This window comes from Lutra lutra, chromosome 6, assembly GCF_902655055.1.
Source record: "Lutra lutra chromosome 6, mLutLut1.2, whole genome shotgun sequence".
Classification (NCBI taxonomy): domain Eukaryota; kingdom Metazoa; phylum Chordata; class Mammalia; order Carnivora; family Mustelidae; genus Lutra; species Lutra lutra.
The window spans coordinates 29110013-29126194 of record NC_062283.1 but is presented as its reverse complement, the minus strand read 5'-3'; positions in this window follow the sequence as shown (position 1 = coordinate 29126194).

Sequence of the window (16182 nt, the reverse complement as noted above, 5' to 3'; positions counted from 1 at the left end):
CTTCCTTCCAAAGACTACTTTATGGAAGGGGACAAAGCCAAAGAAGGAACTTCACAGGGAGCATCTGAGTTAGACGAGCTTAGCCAGTGGGTGAAGGTGAACTTCATCCGTGATCCGTGATCCGTGATCACTGTATGTTCTTGCTATGTTGTGTGGAGAATGGCCTGCCCAGGTGTGGTGTTCCCAAACCTCATAGCCTCTGTCAGCCTGATTCACAATGCGAGACAGTCTACAAAGTACCCAAACCATCTCCTCAAACATGTCAGGGTCATGAAAAACAAGGACAGTCTGAGACATGGTCACAGCCCAGGAGCCTGAAGAAGGCATGATGGGACTCAATGTGGTAACTTGGATGGGATCTGGGAAGAGAAAACAAAACCACGAAAGTAAGTCCCATGTGGAGATCAGTAGTATTGTGTGACTATCCCGTAATTAGCTGTGTGTGACAAATGCATGACAGGGAGATTGGTGTTAAAGACAGGATGGGGTGCCTGGGTGGCTCAGTGGGTTGAAGCCTCTGCCATCGTTCAGGTCATGATCTCAGGTTCCTGGGATTGAGCCCTGCATCAGGCTCTCTGCTCAGTGGGGAGCCTGCTTCCTCCTGCCTCTCTGCCTACTCATGATCTCTGTCAAATAAATAAATAAATAAATAAAATATTAAAAAAAAAAAAAAAGACAGGACACCTGAATGTGGAGTACACAGGACTCTACACTAACTTTGTCACTTCTCTGTAAATCTCCAACTATTCTAAGAAAAATGAGTGTCTCTTGTAAAATATCCCTCGGAGAGGGAATAGATGCTGGAGGAACAAGAATCTACTCTCCTGTTTTCCTGGACTTGCCATCCAGGGGCTAGAAAGAGAGGTATGGGGAGGACAGATGGAAACTCAGACTCAGGGCAGGGCTCCAGAGCGCTCCTCTCCTCGGATCCCTGCCTTATCCCTGCCCTTGTCTCCAGGGCTGCTCAGAAGGCCTCCTGCTCCCCCCAGGATGCCCAGCCTATAGGTCTTCCATCTGGACCTGACTCAGCTCAGCCTACTGCGCCCCCTGGCGGTGCAGGGCCGGAACGCAGCAGCCCCCCGTGTGGCCACAGGGCTGAGGGCAGGAGACCTGAGGGCCCTTTGGGCTTCTCCCTGGGGACCTCCCCAGGGTCTCCTTCGGCTCCCAGCAGGGCACAGGGCTGTGCCCTAAGGGGAATCCCCATATAGTGTCAGGTCCCCAGTCTGAATTGTCTCCCCAAATACACACTGACACAGGTGCTTTCTCCCCATTGAAGGACCACGGACTCTGGCCTCAGGGAGGAACCAATCTTCAGGCCACAACAGCTGGCTCCCAGGTCCACAGTGGACCCCACACACATACTGTGTGCGCTCAGTCTCCTCCTGGGACCTTGACCCTGGAGTCCCTGTCACTTGTTCCTGCTGCTGCTTCAGGACTAACGGGTCCTCCTCCGGGGAACAAAGTCTGGAGTGTCAGTTCCTAAAATCAGGTAGAAGGAGGGGAGAAGGAGGGGGAACTGCTCCCCTGGGTGATGGCCTGGAACCTGGGATGCTCCTGGAGGAGTGAGCAGAGGGAGGAAGTAGTGACATTAGGGGGTGGAGGCCAACAAGAGTGTAGGAGGAGGAACCAGGGTCGAGAGGATCAAGGGAAGGAGTCATCTTAGGGGACTCTTGTGGGGAAAGGAGGGGTCCTGTCTGGAAGAGGCACAGAGGCTTCTGGCTGGGGCTCTGGTGGAATCAAGGAACTGAGGGAAGGGGAGAGCAAGGCCCATGCACCCGAAGGGCCAGCCCTGGTGTCTGATTCTGGAATTTCCAGATTCCCACTCCCTGGGCTACGGTTTCATAGTCACCTGCCATCCACCCCTGTTTCACAGCCTTTGCCACCTGGAAACATTCTCCACTTATGAAGACAGTGGAAGCCCTGCTCCAGGAAGAGTAGCCACAGGGCCTCAGACAGGGAGGTCCCAGCACTGGAGCCATGGAGATGCAATCCTGGAGCTCAGGGGCAGCACATGAGATGAAGGCTGGATATGGCCATGGTACAAGGAGATCAGCCAAGACTCAGAGCCCAGGGTCCTGACTCACATTTCCCCCAGGACCCAGACATGTCCTCTCCCCTCTCCCCAGGCCTACAGAACCCATGCATCTGAACACCATGACCAAGGTGGCCAAGGAGGGAAGTCCCTGTGCAGGGTCAGATCCCACCCCACCTTTTGGAACCTTGAGTGTGGCCCCCATCTCCCGCCTGGATTGCCCAGGACCCTGCCATGCTGCCTCTTCTACCCTTGCTACCCTTTAGACACAGGACCCTGCTGTCTGCCTCCCTCAGGCCTGGCTTCTTGCCCCTGCAAACTGGGAAATGACAAACTCTGCTCTTGTTGCATCTGCAGATCCCACATTCTCATTTCTGTACGTGGTCACTCAGGTGAAGAGAATCCTGACATCTCCTGTGATTGCTTCTCTAAGCCATGAGGACCCACAGGTTTGATGTGTGTTACTAATCTCCAAATATTTGGGGACTTTCCAGAGATCTTCTAACGCATTTCTAATTGCGTTCGCAGAGTATAGTCTATAATCTCACCGCCTTTACATTTATTGAGATGTATTTTATGGTCAATCCTTTAAGTCACAGTATAGGTAAAGTCCTCTAATCCTTACTTGTTCTCTATCCTTACTTGTTATTTGCCTGGGGTTTTGGGGGGGGCGGTGGTTTGAAGTTCTGTTTCATTAGTTTCTCTCCAATCTTTTTTTCTGTGGTTTTTGGACTGGGTAATTTCTATGGATTTATGTTCAGCCTCGTTCATTCTTCATTCTCCCTTCCCAGGCCTTCAGTGGAGTTTACCCACCAAACTTTTATTGCATTTTTTTTTTTCCTTTTCAGTTCTAGAATTCCTGTTTGGTCTTCTTTGTACATTCCACTTCTTCATTCAGATTTCCTTTCTCTTCACCATTTAAATAAGATTTTCTTACAGTCTTTCAATACATACTTATTCAATCCTTTGAACGTATTTCCTGAAATGCATGGGAGCCTTCATTTCTGATTACAACATATGAGCACACGGGGAATACATTTCTGTTTACTTTCTCAAGATGTGTTTCTCAAATGTCTTTCTTTACATGTCTGCTAATATGTATTTTCAAAGTGGACATGAGTTTTATGTTTTAGCAAATCGGGAATCTACTTTATTTTTTGACGTTTGCGTGTTCCCTAGAAGTGTGTCACTTGCATGGACCCCACTATGACCTGACCCCCTGCAGAGCTGACAGCTGTTGTCTGTGCCTGTCTCAGCTGCTTGAGCGAGCTGCCCTCCATCCGGGTGACTTAGTGGTCAATCCAAGATGTGCAGTTTGTACTTAGATTTCAGTTGCCTTGTTCTTGGGATTTCCCCTAAACTTCCAAATGCCCTGCCAGCCACCAAGTCTGACCTTTGATATGTTCATCCAGTATGGTTTTATTTTTTAAGTAAGCTCTACACTCATCATGAGGCTTGAACTCATGACCATAGAACGAGAGTCACGTGCTCCATCCACTGAGCCAGCCAGCCACCCCTTGGCCAGGAGAATTGTGTCTTTAATGCTCAACTTCCCTCTGGTTCTTTCTGCTTTTTTGGCAGTGTTTCCTGAGAGTCCCCCAACCCTGCAGGGTGTAGTGGTCATGCAGGGACTTTGTATTCAACCCTCTGCTCCTCCCTCACTTTCAAATTTTCCCTTTGAATTGTCCAGCTCCTTGGCACCATGACTGCTGTCATCAGCCCCCATGAGCTACTGGGACTGCATGCTGGGGAAGGGGCGACATCTACAGGAAAGAAGGCCACAGACTTGCTCTTTTTGCCCAGCCTAGTGGTAGTTATTCAAGATTAAAGTTCCCTCATATTTCTGCCTGTCTTCATTTATCTCTCAGTGACTTCAAATATTTATTAAATTACTTAGTTTTTAAGTAGGTATGATGCCCAGTGTGGAGCCCAACCTGGGGCTTGAATTCATAACACTGAGATCAAGCCATGAGTTGAGATCGAGAGTCAGATGCTTAACTGACTGAGCTACCCAGATGCCCCTCAGATATTTATTTTTAATCTTTTTCCCCGGTTTTCACAATTGTCTTCTGGGGAAGAACTGAGTCAAGCCCTTCCTCCTGCCATTACCAGAAGTCTCACCTGAGAGAGGATTTGGGGTGAAGAGGTCACAGCCCATGATGTGATCTTGTGAGACCAGTGAGGGTTCAGGCACTTGGGATTCTGTATTCAGGTTTCTCCAACTGAAATACATGGTGGCCTGGGATCTGGGCTCACAGCTGACCTGACAGAACCCACAATGACAAAGACGGATGCGCCCGCCCCACCTCCCATCTGACTGCTTCTTTATTGTGGAAACAACACGTACTACACGTGAGAATTTTCTTACATTATCTGCATCAAGTCCCCAGAAAAGCAGCTACATTTAAAGGGAGGCCTGAGGGATGCCTGGGTGGCTCAGTTGGGTTAAAGCTTCTGCCTTCAGCTCAGGTCATGATTCCAGGGTTCTGGGATAGAGCCCCGCATCAGGCTCTCTGCTCTGCAGGGAGCCTTCTTCCTCCTCTCTCTCTCTGCCTGCCTCTCTGCCTACTTGTTATCTCTGTCTGTCAAATAAATAAAATATTTTTTAATAAATAAATAAATAAATAAATAAATAAATAAAGGGAGGCCTGGGGGTGCCTGGGTGGCTCAGTGGGTTAAGCCTCTGCCTTCAGCTCAGGTCATGATCTCTGGGTCATGGGATCGAGCCCCGCATGAGGTTCTCTGCTAAGCAGGGAGCCTGCTTCCCCTGCTTCTCTCTCTGCCTGCCTCTCTGCCTATTTGTGATCTCTCTGTCATAAATAAATAAAAACTTAAAAAAAAAATAAAGGGAGGCCTGGGGAATATTGACTTAAATCTGAAACAAGCTCTGCCTTGTTCTCCATCCTTCTCAGAACGAGGAACTGACCATGACTGTCCCCAGTCTGACAACTGCTACAGCCTTCCTCAGTGAGACGCCTTATTACTCCGTGTGCTCTGGGCATTGGAACTGAAGGCTTCTCTCTGAGTCTGACAGCTCGAGCCCTTGGAGATGTACGTGCATCTGAGTGACCAGACCTTCCTGAGTACCACTTGTTCTGCCAGAGAACAGCTTGGGATTTCTCATCTTATCAGGGTCTTCTTACATCCTCAGAGGGTGCAGAATGTCCTCCATGGGAAGTGGAGATGGCGCATCTTCTTGAGGGTGCAGCTTGTATCCTAGGCCTTAGCAAACTGCACAGACCGTGGGTGGGCAGAGGGGGTGCTCATCGGCTGCTCTCTCCAAACCACTGGCCGCGGAGGGACTGGGCCACCAATGTGCCAGCTGATAACGAGGCATGGTTCATTGCTGGAGCAGCAACATGTTCCCACGGGGGAAATGCAAGGAAGACCCACCCATCCGTGGATGGGAACCTGCTCACAGCCCATAGCAGGGGACACTCTGTGCAGCTATGGTGACACCAATACACAGAGGACACACAGAGTGATGGGGACTGAAGCACAGAGGTTCCTGGGCTTTCATGAATGGAACTGCCTGTCAGGCCATTTGTTGGATACTGCATTCTGAAGGGCATGTCACCTGGTGAAACCCCTTATAGAGAAGGTTGGGAAAATGAGACTAACATTTCATCTTTATGTCCTGGAGAACGGACTTCAGGAACAGAAGCAGACTCACAGGATCCTCACAGAGTGGGCAAACCTGCTAGAACTTCAGTAGCTGCCCCGGGACGATCTTCCCCAGAGTGTGGTCTCCAAGCACCTGGAGCACCACTCAGAACCCAAATTCTCAAGTTCTGCCCCAGAGGTCCTGCAGCTGGTTCTCTGTGGGTGGACCAGGAATCCATACTGTCATCAAGCACCCGGGTTCTTGTGCCTGTGCAGTGTCAGAACTGCTGGAGGGGTGGGAAATCTGGGTGGGACTGTGGACTGGAAATGAAATGATGACCCACAGCACCTAGAACAGATGTGCTGAGTCTTCTACCAGGAACCAGGGGCAAAACCACTAGATATGCAAGACCACAGATGTCCTGCTGTCCTTGAGGGTCCCCTGACTGGATGGCAGGGAGTCAGCCACAAGGGTTTCTTCATGAATGCCCGGTATAGGCCCAACACAGTTCTAGGGATGAGCACATTTCTGAGCAGGTGTCAGGAGAGGCCCTGGGGAAGCCTGTCCAGTTCAGGGGTGCAGGCTTAGCTGATCCTTGTACCACTGAACCTAAATAATGAGACTATGTTCCCTGTGAAAGAATGCTGACAAGTAAATGATGGCCTCTTTAACTTTTAAAGAGCCCACCTCCTCCTCCTTGCTACTCAAGTTCACTCCTTCCATCTGGGGATTTTCGTCTGGGGAAGTTTGGTGGCTGGGATGATGAGTGCCTAGGACTGTCACCTGGTGACACTCATGGCCCAGATGCCCTCCTTCTGGCAGAGAAATCCTCACCTGCCTCCTCACCAACCCTCAAGTCACCTTCAGAAGGCAGTGTCCCTAGTATGGCTGAGCCACCATCCAGTGGTGGGTCCCAGAGGAGCGGCCCTCCTGACCTTGCACACAGAGGCTAGAGTTGAATCTCTGGGGATCAGCAGATGGTCCCAGCAGAGAGCCTCTCAGAGTCCCATGTGTCCATCCTCAGGGACCAGGAGCTTGGGGTGAGCAGCGTTCCTGGTCCAGAACCCCATCTACTGCTAGAGAAAGAGACTGAAGGTCAGAGCCGCACCAGAGGCAAATCAGAGCCCCAGATCCTACCCCTGTTTCTACTCGGAGCAGAGCACCTCAGCAATGAGCTCCTCTTTGTTCTCCTCCACAAGGCGGGGAAATCATTCGTATTAATGAGTATTATAAAATAGTTTGAATTTACCAGCATCTGACAATTCAGGAAGAACCCATTTCAGGCTCCAGACGATGGTGGAGGCAAAGAGAGAATGTGCCACTTCTCCTTCATGGGAGAGAAGCTGAGTCTCAAAAAGGTTACTGCATTTGTGTCGATGGCTTCGCCATCTCAGGTAGAAGAGCAGGTGTAATGTGACCCTTGAGGGTGACCTGGTATCGCCTGCTTTCCGCATTCCCTGCATGAGGCAGGTGGGCTTTTCCAGAGGTTTCTATCTTTGAACACTTCATGACTCTATAGCTCTTCCCCTGGGACCTTCAGCCTAGGTCCTCTCTCCTGGCACGTTGGAAAGTGCCCTGGCCCAGGAGTCAGGAGGCCTGGGTTTGCACCCACATTCCGCTACTTAATCATCGGAATGGCCTTTAAAATTGTTGCCCTCATGTGGACAATGAGAATGAGTTTTCAGGTCTTTATTGGCTCTTGATCCTGGCATTTTCTGGCTGTCTTGACTTTCTGCAGCATCACCTGATTATTTAGTGTGAATCTCTCAGGTCTGAGCACAGCAGGAAGGGGTCAGGGGTGCGGGGCACCCACCTTTCGTAGGGCGTCCCCAGCTGCAACGTCTAGTCGTCTGGCTGCAATAACATGGCCTATGCCACAGCCTACCCCAGAGCGGGGGCAGCTGAGCCACTGGGGTGTACATCAAGCTCAGCCCCTGTGTGGGGACACTGCTGAGCCTCACGGCACAGGGTCAGCAACGTGGCCGCCTTGACTCCTCTTCCTTCTGGTTCGCTTGGTGTGGGATGCATTACTTTACCGCCATTCTGTGGGGACCTTGCTCTCCCCACCTCTGACTCAGCCTCGTGTCCGTTCCCATTGCTGTCTCAGATTATCCCTCAGCCCAGAGCGCAGCACAGAATCCCATCAGCAGAAATTCCAAACCTGGCTCGCTGGGGTCTGGACACCAAGCAGCTGCCCAGTCCGTTCTGAAGAGTCCTGTGGGGGTGGCTCTCGGCCCTTGTTCTGAAGCTCGTCTGTCTCACGTCTGTCACACAACACTGCCAGTGGATACAGGGCCTTCAGGGAGGGAGAGCATCGCCCTCCTCCCCCACCAGACGTCTCCTCTCCCAGGCCTGGTGGTGCCAGTGGCTGCTCCGCATCCAGGGACCCTGGGGACCCAGGTGCTGGGGTGACAGCAGGACAGGCCGGGGAAAGTAGCCTCCAGCAGCAAAGGTCCCCTGGGCCATGCTGGGTTCTGGCCAAACACCTGCCAGGCAGTGTGATAGGAACACCGGAATTGTTTTGCCTGAGTATCTGTTTCCTTGTCACAAGGTCTGTGTGCTAGAATGTGCTTTGAATGCGTCATCTTTAGGAGCACGTGTGATCGTGCACAGAAGGACGTGGTCCCAGAAGCTGCCGGTGTATTCTCACCACTCTCACGTGGAAGAGTCACTCTAGCTGTCCTTCCCTGTCCCTGCTGTGACTGTCTGTGCTTTCTGTTGCCCCTGGTCACCTGTGCCCTGGAAGCACGGGATCCTCCTGCTGACATGAGGTCAAAGGTCAATAGTGCCTATTGCTAGATCCCAGTGCTGAGCTCTCTCCCCTCCCTCATCTCTTCAGGTAGGTCTTTTATCATCTCCCATCCTCACAAGGAGGATGAGCAGTACAGTCAGAGTAGTTGAGATTCAGAGACAGAGGGGCAATGCATAACTTTTATTACTGTATATTGTTATATTTCCTGTTTTATTAGTAACAAGTGTTACAAATTTATTACGGTGTCTAATTTATAAATTAAGCTTTTTCTCAGGTGTGTATGTAGAGGAAACCTAATAGGATTGAAAAACAAGATTCTTTCAGTATTTTTATGTTGAGAATATAGCAGTTTACTATTTTATAATGCTTGTGCTCATGCAAAATGAATAAACATTTTAGAATTTCTTGTTTTTTAATTTATTAATTTGAGAGAGAGCAAGCTTATGAAAAGGGGGGAGGGGCGAAAGAGAGGGAAAAGCAGACTCCACGATGAGCAGGGAGACCAACACAGGTCTCGATTTCAAGACCCTGAGACTATGACCCGAGCTAAAGGCAGATGCTTAAGTGACTAAGCTTCCCAGGTGCCCCATCCTTCAGAATTTCTAAAAGGAAGAAATAGAGTTTCACTAGAGCCCAAGTAAGGACAGCTGCTGGGGACACACAATTCTCACAAAAATGAGAGTATGGGGGGTGGGGGTGATGAAGTTCTAGAACCTAGGTGAGGTTCGGTGGGCTGAGGTCCGGAGCCGATGACCAAGAAAGAATCCTTGAGACATCTTTGGTGCAAAATGGTGGTTTATTAAAGCATGGGGATAGGACCCATGGGAAGACAGAGATGAAGGTTTCAATGGAGCCTTCATATGCTAAAGGTGCTGGGATACTTGATCAATGTTGTCTTTTGGCCAGCCATTAACATCAAGATAGTTGGGAGATTCCTGTCTTGCAGGATTGTGATCTCTGCAAGTTAACTATTTGTTTGTCTTTTACCGTGGTGGTCAGGGCGGTTAGGGGTGCCTGAGGAATGTTACACATATTGCCCAGGGGAGCGGATGGAGGGGGGTGCAAGGTGCCAGCTTTTGCTTTGTCTTCAGCCAGACTCCTGCTCCCTCATCATTCCCCCCTGAACAATTTTGATCCTTAAATCTTTAAGGTAGTTGAAGGTGGAAGGTCTCATCTTCTGTAACTTCTTCCTGCTGAATAGGGGCATAGAGCTGTCCCTACCTACTCGGGTCAACATTGATCAGTTGAGGAACCTATAGGGAAGTTACGAAGGGTGGAGGCAGCTGAATCCAGCGCTGACAGTGAAGAAGTGTCTCTGTGCGTGGTCAGGATCATCTGTCGTGGTGAAGTCATTGCAGCAATGGAGTCTCGGCACCAAGTAGAGAAACACTGAACAAAGCAACATATTAAGATTGATAAGGCAGTAAGAATGAGAAGCCCGTAAAGGAGATTTTTAATTGTTGACCATAGTCCTCCCTCAAACCAGGAAGCTAACCAATCACTGAGGATTGGGGAGTTATGGCTTGACAGCAATCCCCTTTCCTTCCAGATAGCTCCATGGGCATGTAGTACCAGGAAGGCATATTTGGAAACAGTGTTAATGTTTATTTTTAGGCTTTGGCAATTGCAAAGTGCTAGTGAGCACTATGGCATACCTAGTTTTTCTTATTCTTTCTATGAAAACTAATTGTTATCAGTAAACCAACTGTCATTTGTATTTTTAACAGGGGCATCTTAAATCTGGCCAACTAGAGTAAGCAAGATCAACCTCTGAACAGTTTTGCTCTATAGAGAAAGAAGTACAGTGGTCAGGTTCAGGCATACAGGTAACTAGGTTTAAAGTTTGATAAGTTTTAAGTATTATTTCTGGCATATCTGTAAGTATGGCCCAGTATTTAATAAGTCGGCCTCCACCATCCATTGGTGGCCTTTGGCTTCTAAGACAAATCTGGACCTTATGTGATGTCATTACAGTCAGGGACTGTCCCATAGTAAGCTTTAAGGCTCCTTTTATGAGGAGGGCTGTTCTATGCTTAGCTAAAGCACCTGTTCGCAATTTCACCTCAACAGAGGAGGCCTCTAGGATAAACATGACTAAGGGATGAAACCATTAAGAAGCCCTTTGAGTGGTCCAGCCTTAATAATATCCTGATTACAGAGGATCACTGGCAAGTGGGAGAAAACTTGTCAAGAGGTAAGAGGAGTCCCCCATACATCATCTAATCCAATCATAAAGAAAGTGGAGTCACCCATTATCTCCACAAGTCCATAGTTAATCCTATGGAGTGCGGTATGCTGGCTTTTAGGCAATTTCATTATCCCAGCCACACACAAGGTGTTAGTTAAGTTATACAATTGTAGGGGAGCCAATCCCACTTTCTAGATGTTTAATCATGTGCCATGGGGTTCTGCTAATATCCCCACAAAATAATAAGATCGACTAAAGAAGCTATTGTGCAACTTCTCTGAAGTTTACCTCAAATTGTTTAGCTTAGGTAAACAAACATTTAAAGACAATCAAATCTAGAATTTAACATCCATAAAGGTTTGTTACTAAAACATAATTTTTCTCCCTAAAATAACCCTCATTTCCAGAGATAGCCAAATCAGGACTAATTCACTTGAAAAACAAGTCCAGTTTTAACAAACTTGGCCTATTATTTACATAAGCTCAGCAAGAACAGTGAATGTGATCATATAGATCTTTTAGACTCTGCTTTGCTGGAACTTCTTTATAAGGAATCTCTAGGTTGAACTTTTAGTAGCCTCTCCGGGCCAGAAGCCAAGCCATGTACTTGCCATCAGACATGCCTGTAATACCTGTCGATTTGGGCAAATTCTTTTTCCTGAGGTTCCCAAAGTATCCTGCCAGGAAGTGACATTCTTTACTCACCTGGTGAGGCTGCTGGGAACTCTGTAAGCAAGGTATCAGGCCAACAGTCCCAAGGGGCTTTATGGCTCCAGGTTTCATAAAGTCAACCTTAGTTCCTTAAAGCTGTCTGGTCATATCTGAGTCTACGCATGTCTTTCTCAAACATGACGTTCCAGTCAAAGCCTTGGTAAAATAACCCATGTTCCCAATGGTGTCCTGTTACAAGAACAAATTCTTATTGAACTTGTGCAAATGACTGATTGCCATGGAAGAAAGAATACTTACTGAGACCTTTTGGTTTCAGAGGGTTCAGATAGAGAGAAAAGTTGAATGCCTTGAATTTGTTTACAAATCAACACTTTTACATCTCTGTAAGTTACAGATAACTTAAGAAAAAGTATCCCTAGTCTGGAAGAGCAAGCATTAGAGAAGCAGCAATGTTTAAAATAAGACAAAACTATAGTGTTTTAGTTCATTTAGTCCCATGTTACTAATTCTGGTTTAGTCCAAATGCCGCTTTAGTTAGTTTGGGAAATTCTTACCCATTTCAGTTTTAGGATTTTCAAGTATATCAAATATCTGTATTTGTCCCGAAAGTCCTTTATATGAATCTCCTTGAAGATAAAACTCATTTTACAAGAGAATTAAAACAATTATAAATGACAAAAACTCAGAATGGATATGGTTAGAGCTGACGAGATGAGAGTTTACAATTTAGCTGGCAAGGAAATCAGGTTATTTCTGTGACACATAACATTTCCATAATTACAATACCAAGCGATGATCTCTCAAAATATTAAAACTTTAGGAAATGCATAGAATCTCTAGAATAGTTATAGCATTTTCCCAAATGTGACCCAAGGTTTATCATTGGTTTAGCAGTACTTCATGAATAACTTCGCATACCAAGGAAAAGCCTGAGTTAAAGAGATTTACAACTTAAATCTTGTCAACATTTGCTAAAATCTTATAAAGTTTTGAAGCACATGCCTAAATATAATTAGGGATGTTAAACACCTGATAGAACAAAACATAGAAACTGGGTTTTCTGGGCAGGCAAAGAGAAAACCATTTACATTTTCATAACAGCAGATCAATTAATCTAAGAAAACTTTGTCCTTTTGAACAGAGACAATTTCAGTCTTATACCAATGTACCTTTAAAACCCATTCATTTCAATCTTAGTCCCTCTTGACCATAGCTAAAATTCCTTTTCTGAAGATTTCCCTTCACAAACCTTCTACAACTTTCCTTTGCATTCAGGTTTTGTCCCAAGCCATTTCCTTCCAAACAACCATCTCATTTAGGACAAAATTACCTTTTATCTTTAATAAAACGCATTTCTATTCCTTAAATCTTTCTTACATATCGTCTACTTTTCCACAGAGTTGTTTCCCTTATTTCCATCAGTCTTAATTACACTAAGCAGAATTTTGTACTCTTAGAAACACCTTAATCTCGGGGCGCCTGGGTGGCTCAGTGGGTTAAGCCGCTGCCTTCAGCTCAGGTCATGATCCCAGGTCCTGGGTTCGAGCCCCACATCAGGCTTTCTGCTCAGCACGGAGCCTGCTTCCTCCTTCTGCCTGCCTCTCTGCTTACTTGTGATTTCTCTCTGTCAAATAAATAAATAAAATCTTTAAAAAAAAAAAAAAAAAAAAAAAAAAAAAAAAAAAAGAAACACCTTAATCTCTAGTGAAGACTAAGTATTAACCAATTGTGAACTGTTACAACAGAATTCTTCAGATGGCAAATTTATGAATCAGTTAAGCGCAAAACACGTTTACCAACAGATTAAAATACTCTTAGTTTCTTTGCAGTAAGAAGTCAAAAGCACAAACCTACATCCAGTAATTAATGACTTAGCATTTTATCCTGTTTGGTTAAGACCTAGATGTCCGTAATTTAATTCCATTTGTCATCCAACCAAAACTTTAAAGTTTCAGGTTACCAAAGACTTTGAAAGCTACTTCAGCAATTACCCATTAAAACTTTGAGACACACAATTAACTATCAGTTTAGTCATCTCTTTGCTAACATATTTTAACAAATAACACGAGCTTATTTGACTTTCAGTAAACTTCGAAGTTTCACATTTACTGCTGCTAACTTAAAAGACACGTCTATCTTAATTAAACCAACAAACTTAACTTAGTTCCAATACTGATTTACGTTCCACCTGGGCCCACTCCACTTTGAATGTTTACCTGAGGATCTGGAGTGGGGGGTGTTAGGTCCCGGGGGGCGCTCTTCTTGCTCCTTGACAGTGAGAAGGATCCACGGTGCATGATCTAGAGGCTAGTCATGCAGGCTGCACACACGTTGGTACAGAAACAGGAGAAGGGGGAAACAGAGGAAACAAAGTGCCGCCAGGAGGCAGAGAAAGGATTCCCGGTTTTAGAGCTCATCAGCCCCAACAGAGGAGCAGACGCCATGCTTTCCCACCAGCAAGGGGGGAGGAGTTAAGCAGTCCAAGTCCGGCCAGAGAAGACAGGGAAACTTCCCCGAAACAAAGAGAGTTTCGGCAGCTGCTTGGGAATATTCCTTACGGTCCTGTCTCGAGTTAGACTAACCCCAGTTGGCTCCAGTTATAGCCATTAACATGGGAAGTGAGGGAGGGAGAAGCCCCACATCTATTAGGAGAAACAGAGAGAAATAAAGCCAGAGTCCCCTTTGCTAGGGATGGCCCAGCAACCTGGGTTTACTAGAAGAAGGCTCATTTACGTAATTATCATCCAATATGTCAGGAGGAAGTTTACTAGCTGACTCATTTGGGCGAACACATTCTGCAAAAGCCCCTTAGTCTGGGGTTCTGGTGTAGAGCAATGAAGGCCTAGGTATGAGCAATGAATATCTGTATCCTAGGTCCATTTGCCCTGTTTCCTGCAGAGGAGATCTAACTGATAGATCCCACTGAGGCCATGCAGTGTACAGGAGCTCAGTCCTTTTCTAAGTTTTGCAATCCAAATTATTTCCAGTGGGCTAAAAGGCACCTCAAGGTAGAGTCCTTGGGAACTGAAGAAGCCTACTGAGGCCATGCTCCCAGAAACGTAAAGAAGGTCCATTACCAAATCGCCCCCGACTCCTGGGTGGCGTCCCACGCAGGATATGTCAGAGCGTGTGTCAAAAGCGACCAGAGGCGTCCCTCAACAAAAATCGCTATTGATCACCATCCTGCCTTCCCTGGGAAGGCATTCCTGCCATAAAAGGCCCTGGAGGGGTGCCGGCATCCCTCCCCTTCCCCATCGCATCCTAGGCTGCCGATGGGTGCCTGGTGAATGGACCAAAACACTGTGCCATGCCATGCCATCTTCTGTCCTGAAGACTGCATACTGTTTTGCCATTTTAACCCATGGAAATACTAGAAAAGTTTGGCAAGGGGAAATTACCCAATTTTGTAGCTTTAAGTAGTCTGTAGAAGACACTGACAAACAGTAAAGACTGAAATCCATCATGGTCTATGCAACATTCCAACACATGTGGTCCTTACAGCCAACTTCCCCAGGAAACGGTCCCTGGTTGCATTTTAATTCAACTGGGTACTGGTTTAGGCCGGCTCCCAGTGGAGGTCTCTCATCCAGAAGTGGCTAGACCAGGGATGTGGAGGGGATCACATTAGATCAATCAGGAGGAAACCTCACACAGGAGTCTTAAGATTGGCAGCCGTCCTGATGACTCAGGTGGCTGTCCCGTGCCCAAGAAAGACAACTTTATATAAGAACAGGAATAAAGAGAGGCCATCAAGTTTCTGGGTCTTATTGCCATTCCAGCCAGGGTACTAACTTACTGCCAAAAGGCAGACGCCCTCCTCCCCGTAGAGCAGCCACCGGCTAGAGGATTACAGCCTGAGCAACTGACATGCAAGTGTTCCAATAAGACCATACTCCTTGAAAAGCCCTGAAATGAGAGTAAAGGAAAAGGAGAGAAAGTACTCACCAATTTTGCACCGAAGCTCAGAGTCCAAATGTAAAGACTCACAGCCCCACATTCGGGGGCCATATGATGAAGTTCTAGAACCTAGGTGAGGTTTGGTGGGCTGAGGTCTGGAGCCGAAGACCAAGAAAGAATTCTTGAGACATCTTTGGTGCAAAATGGTGGTTTATTAAAGCACGAGGATAGGACCTGTGGGCAGACAGAGATGCAGCTGCCCATGGTTGTGAGAGATGGCAGGTTACTTACCCTGCGGTTGGGGGAAGGTGAGGGGAAGGGAGGTTTCAATGGAGCTTTCATATGCTAAAGAGGGCCTACAAGGTGCTGGGATAAGGGAGGCTTGATCAATGTTGTCTTTTGGCCATCCATTAACATCAAGATAGTTGGGAGATTCCTTCTTGCTGGATTGTGATCTCTGCAAGTTAACTATTTGTTTCTCATTTACCGCAGTTAGGGCGGGTCAGGGGTGCCTGAGGAATGTTACCCATATTGCCGAGGGGAGGGGTGGAGAGGGGGTGCAAGGCTTTTGATTTGTCTTCAGCCAGCCTCCTGCTCCCTCATCAGGGGGAGGAACATTCGGGGCAGGGTTATACCTGTTTTTACAGAAAGAATTACAAACCGACGTGATGAAAAACATTCCAGAATGTTACAAACTTGAACTATTCTTTTAGTATGTGCAAGGTTGCAAACAGTCTAGGTATAGGAGCGGAACGTAGGGAGATTTTTACCCATTTTCCCCCAAGTTTTTATTTGAATTCCAGTTAGTTAACATACAGCATAATATTAATTTCAAGTGTGCATATAGTGATTCAACACTTCCCTTCAACCCTCAGTGCTCATCACAAGTGCCCTCCTCAATCCCCATAACCTATTTAACTTATCCGGCGCCCCCCCCCCCGCCCCCACCTTCCCTCTGGTGATAACAGTTTGTTCTCTCTAGTTAAGAATTTTTCTTTTAGCTTATTTGCTAACAAATCAGATGCACAATGTGTGCT